Raw genomic sequence first — 14,425 nt, forward strand, 5'->3', positions numbered from 1 at the left:
GGGCATTATCCCACGGCTTGTTGGGTCTCCTCCACAGCTTATCTTGGGTCATGGCCACCTTCGTCCTGACTCCAGCCAAACGTGCAGAGAAGAGGGGGCGGCCCCATGGCCAGGCTGGGCTGATGCCTACAGCGTGTCTGCTAGTGAGCAGTGGGTCCCAGTGTGAGGAGGACAGGGTGAGCCCAGGTTGACATCACACCCAGCGGCCACTCCCCAGGCATGCTGTTATCAGGGCTATGGTACTCTGAGTCACCACCTAGCAGACCGGGAACGTGTCCAGCAGGTTTGCATGCGTGTCGGTCATCGTGGCAAATAGCTCTGCCCTCCAGTGCTCTGCTCTGGACCATATCAGAGCCCAGATTTTTAATGCCATTTCCACCTGGCCTTAGAGCTTGGGCCAGTTCCCACCAGTGTAGACACCGGTCCCTCCTCCTCAGCTCTGTGTGAGTGAGGAATGGAACTCCGATTGCCTACACCATCAGTTTGATGCTGGCCGAGGGTATGGAGCAAGGGCACTGTCTGTCGCAGGCCCTCAGGTGACGATGCTGACGAGAGGCTGTTCTGTGGCCTCAGCTGCTGGCCCGAAGCTGAGCAGCAGACTTTGGACACTTGTCCACAGTGGAAAGACCACTGACTCACACTGAGTCTAGGTCGGATGTGTTAGGTGAGGAAACTGAGGCCACTTGGCCAATAACATGGTCTCCCTCAGCTCGGGGGCCCAACCTTGGTACTTAGACGCACCTCCTTCCACACAGGCATTGGCTTTGTTCCCAGCCAGCCAGAGCGCTTGTCTAAAGCAAGTGAACCCTCAACTCCCGTGTTCAGGGAAGCAGAGCCTATGATGTCCTTTTGGACAGAGACTGGAACCTTATTTTCTGAATAAGGATAAGCCAGACATTTCGAAAACGGGCAAGTGCCAGGACGGAAGACTGACTTGAAAATTGAATACACACCCATGCACATCCTCGTAGATACCTGCACATGTACACATGCACACAGACACACAGGTATGCACACTTAACACATACGTACACATAAACACAGACCTAGGAGTTGGTTACTGGTGTCCGTGAGGGCAGGCTCCCACCCAGCCGTTAGCAGTTTCACTCTTGGGAACCTTCCCTGAGCAGCACCGCACACAGGTGCCCAGTGGGCAAGTACAAGACATTCTTTTTTTTTTTTTTTAAGATTTTATTTATTTATTTGAGGGAGAGAATGAGATAGAGCATGAGAGGGGGGAGGGTCAGAGGGAGAAGCAGACTCCCTGCTGAGCAGGGAGCCCGACGGGGGACTCGATCCCGGGACTCCAGGATCATGACCTGAGCCGATGGCAGTCGCCCAACCAACTGAGCCACCCAGGCGCCCAAGTACAAGACATTCTTTAGGACGTTTGCATTAAGAGTAAACAACCTGCAACACCTAACAAGGTTCCTTGGTGGAGAATGGATTAGTAATTGTATATCCAAACAGTGGGATTCGAGAGGCAGTTAAAACATAGATTTTTTTATGCACAAATAGGGAAATAACTGCAGTATGTCACCAAGGAGGCCTCAAAATAGGCCGCTGTCATAATACGTGAGCCAGTGTGGGGAGCTAGGCTCCTCTGGGCCCTCACCAGGGCCCCAAGTGGGACATGAGCCCATTTTCACAAAGACAAGTGGAGAATCGGAATGAGGAGGACGTTGGGGCCCAGGGCCCCATAGCAGTCGGGCAGGATTGAAATCACATTTGTGCAGCAGAGCTGGAACGGACCCCAGGGGACCAGCTCGTCCAGCTCTCCTCACTGTACAGATGAGGAGGCTGATATCCCAAGAGGGCAGGGTCTTTCCAAGGTCACAAGGGAAGCAGATGCAGAGTTAGGCTCCCGGCCCTTTACTCAGAACTCTTAAATCTGCTCTAATAAAAGGAATTCAACATTTCCCGAAAGTGACAGTATGAGCCCCTTTTGGTCTCCCTTTTTTAAAGTCCAGCTAGAGAGAGGAAGTGCATGTTGAAAAGACAAGAGATCAGGAAATCCATGTGCTCCCTCTGGGAAAGGAGCAGGAGCTCTGGCGAGCCACCCACACAGCCCAGCTCAAGGGTCCTCACCTGGAGGTCTCTGGGGAGGTGTGCTTAGGAGCGGGAGCAAGAAGAGTCCCGGGCCCCCATGCACCCTGAGGGCAGAGGTTTCAGAGTCAACCCTCCCTGCACCAGACCATGTCCTCTGAGCCACAGGCAGCAGTGCACAGGGACAAGAGGGGTCCTGGGTGTGTGGACATGCAAGGAAAAGGTGACAGGTGACCATGGAGGGGCCAGTGGGGTAAAATGGAGGCTGCAACCCCGGGTCTCCTCATGAGCTCAAAAGAGGAGACCCTGATCTGGAGGGTACCGGACTGTCCTGGTGAGGATTGCATTGCCCACTACTGAGGACTTGGAGGGGGGGGAGGGGGGGGGCACAAAAGGGCCACAGGTGAGGCAGTTTCTACCGAGATTTGAACTCGGATTGCTGGATTCAAAGTCCAGAGTGCTGACCATTACACCAGAGAACCACAAGACACCAGGGCCACTGTGGGGCCACCCTTGGCCTGAGCGCACCTGGAAGAAGGGACACCAAAGTGGGGATCAAGAGATAAAAGGGGGAGGGGGACCAAAACGTGGTGCAGGTCCCACCGGGACTTGAACTCGTATCACTGGATTCAGAGTCCAGAGTGCTGGCCATTACACCACGGAACCGGCTGCAGCTATGAGTCCTGCACATCCTGATGGGGAAATGGACGGGGACAGAACAGGTCTTCAGGCTACCACCCAGGAAAAGATGCGCATGTAGCAGAGGATGGTTTCGAGCCATCGACCTCTGGGTTATGGGCCCAGCACGCTTCCACTGTGCCACTCTGCTTCCCCTGGCACTACCTGGCCAGGCCCTGACTGTGATAGGTCTGGGGGTCACAGCCCCTCCACGCCAGGGGAATGAGGATGGCAGGCTCCTGCAGGGGCCGGAATAGGGCAAGGCAAATGCCCATTGACAAATAAAGTGGACTTTGGTTTTCCCTCCTTCAACTTCCTGTGGAAAGAAATCTCTGAACTCATGTCCTTTTCTGCTGTTAAAAACAAAAACCAAAAAAGTCAAGAAACACAACAGTCACAGCCCAGAGTGTCCGTGTCCCTGGGCCGTGGTGGCAGGTTCTGTAATATGGTAGTGATGGTTGGGTTTTGGAAAGGAACAAAAACAATGTTTATCCCCATCATTTGAAAATGACTCCTAGTTCACACGATTATGAATAAACTGTTCTTTTAATTCTACTTCTTCTCTTGGTCTACTTCTTTTCTGTGACCTATAAAGTTGTTTCTCCAATACAAAACTGCTTTCAAGTGTTAGGACACCTTGCTGTTCATCTTTATAATTTGAAAAAAAAAACATAAATAAAACCCTGCCCTTTCAAAGATGAACTACTCCCAAGAACATTCTGGATATAAATCCTTTGAGGGAAAAAAAAAAACTTTCATGTTGAACCTTTTCAAGTAAAAAGCATGTACGGAACCTGCCATTGTAGATAGTGGTCTCCTCTCGCGAATCAACAGAAGCATCAGGAAAGAGACACACGGCCTGAAGCGGCCGAGGTCAAACTGAATGTCAGCCAGGATGCTCAGAGGACATGGCGGCAGGGAGTTCAATGAGCAGGGCTCAAGGAGGCCGGTAAGCACTCCACGGCTAGCCACTGCCCTGGGCAGTCGGGATGCTGAGGCCCGGGAGCAGTTCCTGCCCCTGTGAGCGCTGAGGATGGAGTGGCCACCAAACAGGAGCAGTGGCCTTGCTCAGTGCAGCGTGAGCCCACCCGCCGGCGGGAAGTGCTGAGTACTCAGCCTTTCTTCCCTCCCCTCTAATCTCCTCGCCAGGGCTTCCCACTGGCTGCAGCCCCTTGGCTCGCTTGCCCTCCAGCGGCCTGGCTCGTCTCAGAAAAGAGGTGAGCCTGGAAGCAAACGTAAGACACCCAGAACTGGGGGGCACAGCCCTGACCTCAGACTACGACGCGACCACCGAGGGCGTTTAAGGGCGAGTGCGGGTGAAGGAGGACCTGAAGCGGAGGCCCGGGCAAAGGCAGCTGGCGGGGCTTCCACGGCACCGGTGACACCCCCGCAGGGCACAAGGGGCATCCATCAGGATGGGCTGGCAGCGCCACAGGGGTGAGGCTCCCTGAAACGCACCCACAGGGCCGTCCGGTGCCGGAACCTCCACCGCAGGGTCTTGAGGATGCCGTCGAGACTGACAAATCCCGGCACAGGTCAGTTGGAGACGGAGAGGCGGCCTCAGGACCAGACGGGCCAACCGCTCCGAGCAGCACACCGTGCGGACGCCGCGGCGCAGGGACCCGAGGTGGGAGTCAAGGGGCCTTGCGGGCGAACCCAAGCGCGCGATGGGCTTCCCGGCAGGCGCCCAGAATCTGAGAAGGTTCGGTTCCACCGGAAAACTCGCCAAAAGGCCTCCGCTGTGGGTGGAGACCTTTGATGGGACTGACGGAACGGCTCCACCGGGTGGACGACAGAAGCCAGAGACGTCCATCAGGCCCTTCCTGCGGCCGTCCGAGTGACGGATGGCGGACCCTGGACCCAGCGGCCCGGGGACAAGGCACGGGGCCCTAGCGCCGGCTCGCATGGCAGCGGCCCACTGGAAAGCGCGGTAGCGGGCGCGCGGGCGCGGCGGCGGCGGCCGGCCACCGGAGGCAGGCGACGCCGCTTGGGGTCACGGCCCGCGCGCCACGGTGAGGGCCAGGCAGCGAGCCCGTCCCGGGACCGTCCTGCGAGCGAGGGCACAGGGGCAAAGCCAGCGAGGTCGCGCGGTCGCCGATGAGGGCACGCGCCGCTGTCGGCGCCAAGCCACGTCCCCCTCGCGGGCAGGAGCCCTTTGGTTCACCCCGGTCCCACGTCACAGCCCGCGTCCGGCACCGCGCGCCCTCGGACTCGCCGGCCCAGCCCCTCCCACGACTCAATTCCTACACAGGCGCCCCGCCCCGCCGCCGCCCGTCACGTGGGCGGCCGGTCACGTGCTCGCGCGTACGCCCAGGGCGCGGCGTCCTCGCGCTGCCGCCCCACGCCTCGCAGGCGCGTGTGTTGGCGCGTGCGCACTCGACGGTGTGGCGCGGCGCAGCGCGGCCGGCTTGCGCCCAGGCGCCCTCCCGGGGATCAGGGGCCCGGCGGGGTCGCGGGGCGGGCGACGCGGCCTAGGAGGGGCTCCGGGACGCGGGGCGGCTGGGCCCTCGCGGCCGTGGGAAGGAAGGTAGCGACTTCGGGGCGGCCACCTTTTGCGGGGGGCCGTGATGACCCAACGCTCCCTGCCTTCGCCACCAGGGCGGTGCAGACGCTGCTCGCTCTCCTCCCCCCCGCCCCCGGAGACGGGTCCGCGGCCCCCCAGGTCCCTGGGAGCCTCGGCCCCCGGCCGGCCAGGGTCTGGGAGGGGCCGGCGCGGGATGGGCGGGGCCTCAAGCCTCTGCGCTTTGGAGCACCACTCTTACGAAAAATAGAAAACTAGGTGTGAAGGGTGAGGTTGGTTAGAGTAAGAAAAGTGGTAAACCGCACATTGTACACAGCGGATAAACGCCACAAAATTCACACAGTTAATGAAACGTTTCTCCGATCTGTTAATTCTTTGAGGGAACACAAGCAGGGGAAGGAGCAGAGGGAGAAGCCGGCTCCCCGCGGAGCGTGGAAGCCCACGCGGGGCTCGATCCCGGGGCCCCAGGATCACGATCTGAGCCGAAGGCAGTCACTTCACCGACTGAGCCACCCAGGCGCCGCCTGACATACCTCTTACATATTTTCTCCTAAATACATTGATTCAGACTTTGCCTCTCGATAGGACAAAGATTAGGTAACAAACACTATTTTTATAGAGTGGCTAGAACGATAATTCAGTCTTTGGCATAGAGGAGTTGATCAAATTGTGCTTTCTTAAAAATTATTAATAGTTTAGAGAAAAGATTGTCAGCTTTGCATTCTTATCGGCAATGCTATATGCACTTTCAGCATTGCTGTCAGATTTGGCTCAAACTCCTGTGTGAGCTGAAGGATTTCACGCTGTTTCAGGCGTCTGGATGCAGGGACCGGTCCTAAATCTGCAGTGGCCACAGAGTGTCATTGTTGGTTGCAGTATCCACGTCAAAACTAGGAAAAAAGGGAAACCACTTCCGTGTTTGTGATTCATGCATCTTACTAACTGGATCACATACTTTGTTTCCCCTCTTTAAGAATCCTAACTCTGTTTTTTCTGTGACGTGTGCGTGACCCAAGTAAACACTGTCGGTGCTCTGTGGGTCTTGGTGGTTTTTTGTTTTTTTTTTGAGTCTTCATGATTTTTGAGGGTTCTGAAGATATGATGTCTGTGGACCAATTACAAGCAAAACAATACAGGCAACTTTTAGACTTGGAAGAAGCCAGTCAACATCATGTAGCTGTTTTCCTGTTAAAAAAATAGCTCTTTCTGGGGCACCTGCTGCCTCAGTCAGTGGAGCATGTGACTCCTTTTCTCTGGGTTGTAAACTCAAGCCCCACATTTGGTGTAGAGATTACTTAAAATCTTTTTTTAAAATGCAGGACAACTAATTTTAAAAAAAGAATAGTTCTTTACAAATGTTTTGAGACGCATCTCTTGCCCCTTATACATTTACTTGATCTCTGTAAATGGAGTCATGACTTGAAACATGAATTTTTCATTATATGTGGTTGGGGGAGATTACTGCTCATCGCAACAGGTGTCATGAAGCACCATAGTACTCACTGAAGTCAATAGTCTTCAAAGTCAGCAGGTCTGGGCCCCTGGAGCGCCCTGCTGGCTGGTGGCGTCATGGTTTCCCATCCATTACCATCTTCCTTATGGTTTTTTTTTTTTTTTTTTTTTTTTTGACACAGAGAGAAAGACAACAAGAGAGAGAACACAAGCAGGGGGAGTGGGAGAGGGAGAAGCAGGCTTCCCGCGGAGCAGGGAGCCCGATGCGGGGCTCGATCCCAGGACCCTGGGACCATGACCTGAGCCGAGGGCAGACGCTTCACCGACAGCCACCCAGGCGCCCCTCCTTCTGCTTTCTTGCTTCCTGTTTAGGAGTGTCCTGGTTCTCAGAATATCTTCCATTTCTGTGTTATTTCCATTATCCATATTTTCTTAGCTATCATGATTCTTTCCTTTCATGATTTTGACCATTAGTGTTTTTGGTTTCCATTGTGATACACTTGATTTTTTGAAGTGTCTACCAGACTTTTCATTTCAGCTTTTCCTTTCAGTAACATATTTCCTTCTGGTTGTATTTGGATTTCCTGTGATCAGTATTTTAAAGTACGCATAGTTAGTCTGAACTTAAGGCAAACACGGTGCAACTCAAATGCATTCGAAAATTGCCCTTCTGCGGTGTTGGGCTCTGTGACGGCTATGATAGAATAACCACACAGCACATGCAGGGGCTCGTGTGAGTGCGTGGAGTTCTGACACTGGGACATCTTGCTTTCTTTAGGCCCCTTTGCTGTGTTACCAGTTTGAGTGTTATTTCTTCTGCAACTTCCAGACGTTGGACAAGATGCCTCAGATATGCTGAGATGTGGTCTGCACTGGCTCGCTGCAAAGACTTGACTTCTCTCGCTGTGTGCCTACGAGCAGGGCTGCACAGCACAGGCGTTCGGAGACACTTGAAAAGGGAAAACATTTGCTGGGATGATGGGGGCCACTTGTGTAGAATATGTTCCTACATGAGCGTGCTCCCATCCGACCTACATTCATGGGATAGGACCTTTGCTCAGTTGGGACATCTGATGTTGTGGGGGATGCTGCGCTCTGCTGGCTCAGTATTTCAAGCCTTGCTCCCACCCCACATGCTCCTGGTGTCTGGGGCTGGAGGACAGGACCCCCTTGGGGCAGCCTCTGGCCCGATGAGAACCTAGACAGCCGGCCGTAGCAGAGCTAGGTGGAACGCACTGCAGACCCCAAGAGGCGCCTCCCACAGCTTCCTCTCCAGGCCCCCTGCACAGGGCTATGTTCACCTTCTACCCTGCTTCAGGGCGGCACTGGAGTGGACATCCTAGCTGAGCAAAGGACCTGACCCCTAATGCTGCCAGCTCATCTCAGGCAGGGGGCCAACCCCAGCCATGTGACCCCGTGCCGCAGGCTTCACCTCCCACCATCCTGAGTGAGAGTCTCGATGTTCGCCCATGGGGGCTGGGGGTTTAATGAGCTGGTGTACGCAAAGTGCCCAGAGCAACACCTGGCACTGTCGGGTTGAAAAGGACGGCGCCGTGGCCTAGTGCTGCTTTTGCAGCAGCAGAGTAACAATCAGAGCCATAGTCTTGACCTGGTCATCCCAGCTACCCCCTCCCTGTAGGAGGTAGGGAGCTGGACCCGTTCGTGCTTCCAACCTTCCCCTCTCCACTAAGGCCTCCTCAGCACACACACACACACACACACACATCTCTGGTCCTGAAAACAACACCAGTGACCAAGAAACCCTTGCTCTGATAGCCCAGGACAAGATGCCCAGCACCCTTAGCCTGGGGGAAATGCAGCACACCCACTAACAAGGCTGCCCTTAGCACGTGTTGGGGCAACAGGAACCCTCACATGCAGCTGATGGGAACATAGAATGTTGTGGCCACTTCGGAATACAGTTTGGCAGTTCCCTCATGTTTCTCCACGGAGGTCAGGTTCTTTTGTTGGAGGATGGTGTTTGCTGCTATTTCATGGTGCAGATGGTGTCCCCATGTCTGTGCCATCTCGGGGTGCAGAGACTGACCTGTGGGGCATCCCTCTCTGTGCCATCTCGGGGTGCAGAGACTGACCCATGGGGTGTCCCCGGGTCTATGCCATCTCGGGGTGCAGAGACTGACCTGTGGGGCATCCCTCTCTGTGCCATCTCGGGTGCAGAGACTGACCTGTGGGGCATCCCTCTCTGTGCCATATCAGGGTGCAGAGACTGGCCCATGGGTTGTCCCTGGGTCTGTGCTATATAGGGCCGCAGGGTCAGGAAGTACAAGTGTGCGCACTAACCCATGGATGCAGGCATGTCTATGATTGTCTGTGTGTCTACATGAAGGTGGGAATGAGCTCCACTCTGGCCCAGATCCATGGAGTTTCTTCTAGTCTCTCCTCGCCCCTCTGTAATTCACTCTCCAGTATCAGAAATCCTCCTTGCCCACTTTTTGAAATTGTGGTGTTTCTCTTTTTGTTACCCATTCCTTAGAGGCAGGATCTCTGTTTTCTTGTATTTTTGTTGGGTTGAAACGGACCAGGCCGTGTGCGCAGTACCGCTGTGATGTGGGCCATCAGAATGCTACCCAGAGCATCACCTCTCTTCTGTGCACCCGTCCCAACGGCCTGATTTGTCTTTCCATGTCCCACCCCTGGCCCACGGACCTCCAGGATGAGGAGGGGTTTCATCCTGACCCTCATAAACTCAGGAAGGTTTCTACACAGGCCAACAAATGGCAACAAATTGGAATCAGTATTCACAACATCACTTTCCCAAACTAACTGCATTAGGCAAGTGCTGAGAGCAATCAGGAGCTCCACTGAGGCTGAGCCCCAGCAGGAGAATGTATGTGCACAATGACTGTCCTGCTGTGAGCTAAGAACGAGGCAGTTCCGGTGAAGGAGCAATTCTCACTGCATGGCAGGTGTCAGGGTGGCTAATGGAAGCGGGGGTCTTGCATGTGGGGAGCTGGGTGTGTGTGTGGGGTGGGAAGAGGCTCTCGGGGAAGGGGCCGGCTCTGTGTGAGAAGATACTCCTCCAGGTAAAGCATGCTGCTGGCTTGCATCAGGCCTCCTGCCCTCCTTGGCCTGACAGGCAGCCTGTGTCCCCTTTGCTCTCGGTGAGCCCTTGGCATCTGGCACAGGAGGCTGGGGACAAGAATCGCTCACCGAGTGGATGTGCCAGTGAACACGCACATGGGCGGTAAAGTAGCACAGGAGTCAAAGCCTGGCGGTGTCTCCTCTCAGCAGATGGGAGGACCAGCCATACCCAGGATGCTGGGAGGCCACAGGGAGCTCCAGGGATGGCTGAGCTGGGGCAACGAGGTCCCTCTGTTCAGAAGCCTCCATCAGCTGTTTAATTCATGTCTGTCCTACAGTCTGCGTTTTATATGTGTTGCACGGGCACCTTTGGGGGAGACCAATGTCAGCACAGAGATTCAGAAAGGTGGCCTGGAGGAGGAGATGCAGCTGGACCTTGATGCTAAGGCCAACTGGTGTATGGGTGGCCAGCCATGGGACACCAGTCACTACGAGGACCCCGTGCTTTCATGCCGGCCCCCAGCCAGGCCCCCTAGTGCTCTTCCCAAACTCAGATAAACATGGTTGAGAACACAGGAATGCAGGGCAACTTGTGTAGGGCCTGCCCGCCCCCTGGTCACCTTCTGACGACTGCTCTTCTGGGAGCATTGCCTTAACCAAGCAGGTAAATACATGTAGCTCCTCTGTGATGGCTGCCATGACGTGTGTGCAGGGGGCACATCTGGGCACACCCATCGACCCCCTTCCTGCCCCTGGAGTGCACAAGTGGCAACGCGCCTCTCCCCGTCTCCGAAGCCCCGAGGGATGTCTGTGGAGAAGAGATTTTGATGAAGGAGGCCTTAGAAACACTTTCAGGTCCAGTTAATATCCGTACATTTAACAATTTTCTTCTAAAAATTGGTATTATAAGATTTATCTCTAAAGCTCTCATTTGTTTGGGATGAAAGTCAATTAGGAATGTATGTATTATTCATCTATAAAGCGCACTCTTTCCTAAAGTCAGATGGAATTTAAAACATTTTACCAATTTTTACCTTTTAAGTGATCCAGTTATGTTTTCCAACCTTAATTAAAAGCAATTTTAAATTGAAATTACAAAGCGAGACATACTTATTAATTTTTTAATGGGAAAGGACAGAATCCTAGGAAATGGGAGTAGCTCCTGTTGGCGGTTGGTGAATGTTGTTGTGGACCTTTCTTGGTTGCCAGGCAGTAAGTCAGCCCCATCCGAGGCACGGGCACCCCACTTGGCACTCACCTCTCCTGTCGCTACACCTCAGCTGATTCACCGTCCGCTTCCTTCCAGTAAATAGTCAACTGGCCACCACTGATGTACATCAGAGTCATGTGTTGATCTTCTGTTTTTCAACAGAGCAGGAACAGACACCTGTGTGCAGTCAGTTCTAGAACTGCAGTCGTCACGTCAGAAAGCATTGCCGCCTTAAACTGTGCTAGATTCTAAATTACTATTTTTTAATCTTTTAAAAGATTTTATTTATTTATTTATTTATTTATTTATTTATTTATTTATTTATTAAGAGAGAGAGTGAGTAAGGGGAGGGGAGAGGGAGAGAGAGAGGGGATCCCAAGCCAGCTCCCCGCTATGTGCAGGGCTGGAGGCGGGGCTCAATCCCACGACCCTGAGATCATGACCTGAGCTGAAATCAGAGTCGGACGCTCAGTTGACTGAGCCACCCTGGTGCCCCAGGTTGTTTCACTTTCTGATTATTCTGAATAAAGCTGCTATGAAGATTCTTGTACAGGCCATTTTGCAGGCATAGGCTTTGCTTTCTCCTGGGTAAGTACTTAGGAGTGGAATGGCTGATTGTGTGTGTGTGTGTGTGTAACTTTATACAAGAAACTGACAAACTGTTTCCCACAGCGGTCATCCTGTTCTGTGTGCCCACCAACAATGTGTAAGAGTTCCAGTTCCTTCACATCATCGTCTGCACGTGGTAAGGTTGGTCTTACTAATTCTAGCCGTTATCTGGTTGTGGTTTCAGTTTGCGTTTCCCTGATGACTAATGATGGTGCACACTTTTCACAGGCTGCCTGGCCATTCATCTATCTTCTCTTGTGAGGTAGCTGCTCAAGCCTCTTGCCTATTTTTTAAAATTTAGTTTTTAAAATTATGGAGTTACAGGAGTTCTTTTATGTTTTTATTTTTAATATTTTATTTATTTATTTGACACAGAGACAGAGAGATAACAAGCGGGGGGCGGGGCAGAGGGAGAGGCAGGCTCCCGGCCCAGCAGGGAGCCCAATGCGGGGCTCCATCCCAGGACCCTGGGATCATGACCCGAGCCGAAGGCAGATGCTCAACCAACTGAGCCTCCCAGGCGCCCCTGTTTTTATTTTTTTTAAAGATTTATTTATTTTAGAGAGAGAGAGAAAGAGTTGGTGTGAGCAGCAGGAGGGGCAGAGAGAGAGAGAAGCCGACTGCCTGCTGAGCGCAGAGCCTGACACGGGGCTCAATCTCACGACCCTGAGATCACTACTTGAGCCGAAACCAAGAGTCAGCGGCTTAACCGACTGAGCCACCCAGGTGCTCCGACATGAGGAGTTCTTTTAAATTCTATTTAGGTATTCTTGTCTGGTACATGTATTATGGATATTTTCTCGGTCTGTGGCTCATACTTTCATATTTTTCGTAGTCTTTTGAAGGGCAAAATGTAAACATTTTTCATAATTCTGGTTTATCCACTTTTCCCTTTTACGGTTTTCACTGTTTGGGTTCTAAGACCCCAAAGGCACAAGGATAGTCTATTATGTTTTGGTGGTGGGGAGCTTCCTAGTCTTAGCTGTTACACACAGCTCTGTGACCCAGCTCAGGCGGTTCTGCGTGGCGTAAGGTGTGGTGAGTTCTCACTTGTGGTTGTTACTATTATTTGGATATCCAGTCGTCCCAGTGCTACCTGTTGGGTAGACTTCCGGAAGGAAACCTCCTTCTCCACTCACAACACTCCAGACACAAAATGTGTGGGTTTCCCACACCAAGCAGTTCTCCAGTCCTCTGTGGATGCCAACTGGGCGCCCTACAATTCCACCCAGTTCTGACACCAACTGCCCAGAGTTAGTGCAGGCCCCGCAGACTGTGGGCTCTGGGCCACCAGAAAGCCCCCTGCTTTAGACGCCATTTGTAAGTAATGGGTCCCAGGGAACCCACATTTCTGGCTCGGCTACAGATCAGGGGTCCCTAACACTCCCTCTCAGTTTCAGTAATTTGCTAGAATAGCTCACAAAACTCAGGGAAATACTTAGTTATGTTCACTGGTTTATTATAAAGGATATTCTAAAGAATAGAGATGAGGCGATACATAGGGTGAGGTCCAGAAGGGTCTTGGACACGGGAGCTTCTGTCCCTGTGAGTTGGGGTATATCACCCCTTCACAAACCTGGAAACTCTCTGAACCCCATACTTCAGAGACTTCTATGGAAGTTTCATAGCAGACTATTAACTCAACCTCAGGCCCCTCTCCCAGGGGATGGGGGATGGAGCTGAATATTCCAACTTCTCATCCTGGCGACCACCCTCCACCCAGGAGCCCACTTAGAGTCACCTCATCAGAAAAAAAGATGCTCCTATCACATAGTAAATTCCAAGGGATTTAGGAGCTCTGTGTCAGTAACTAGGGGCAGAGACCAAACACATACTTAAGTCTCACTTCCCTTCCCCTATTAAATAACTTTGACACCTTTGTTGAAAATCAGTGATTCCAGGAGCGCCCGGGTGGCTCCGTCGGTGAAGCGTCTGCCTTCGGCTCAAGTCATGATCCCAGGGTCCTGGGATGGAGCCCTGCATTCGGCTCCCTGCTCCGGGGGTCCTGGGATCGAGCCCCACGTCGGGCTTCTTGCTCAGCGGGGAGCCTGCTTCTCCCTCTGCCTCTGCCCCTGCTTGTGCTCTCTCTCCCTCTCTCTCTGTGTCAAATAAATAAATAAAATCTTTTTTAAAAAGTTTTAAAAAATCAATTGATTCTGTATATGGAGGTCTATTTCTGGACCTTTTATTTTGTTCCCCTGACTTGTCCGTTCTTATACCAATACCACACAACTTTACGACAGCTTTATTAGCTATCTCTTATAGATTACCAAAATCTTCTCTTTAAAAGTCAAATTAGAGAAGGCATCTTATATTCATTTGGTGCCTATAGCTACCACAGCTTTTCTATTGATTTACATTAATACGGCCACCAACCTCTCACCGTGGTTCTCTTCTAAGCTCATTCTGATTTTCTTCGGTCTCCTGCATTTCCATATGAATGTGAAAATTGGCTTGTCCATTTCTACAAAAAAGCCAGTTGAAGTTTTCATTGGGATGATACTCTATCGATCAAACAGGGCATTTAGCAAATCAATATTCAAGATTCTGTTGCTTTTGTTTAGTGATCTATACCAATATAGTTACTTAAACCAATTGGGGTAAGCTCTATATTGACGGGTACTTCTCTGTATATACCATGACAGTGGAAAAATGGCATTGGTAATTATGCTCATGGGTACCGAGAGACCCCCGAACACCTCCTGAATGGTCGAGAGCAGGTCGCATCGGTAAGGTTTTGATGTCAGGTGGTTGTGATGTTGTGATTGTATTACAACGATTTGAAACTTCATAATCATATAAATTTGGATTTCTTTATCAAGTAGACTTCAGTTCCGCGATGTGACATATGTACGAAATACCTACTG

Source organism: Zalophus californianus, chromosome 16, assembly GCF_009762305.2.
Source record: "Zalophus californianus isolate mZalCal1 chromosome 16, mZalCal1.pri.v2, whole genome shotgun sequence".
NCBI lineage: Eukaryota > Metazoa > Chordata > Mammalia > Carnivora > Otariidae > Zalophus > Zalophus californianus.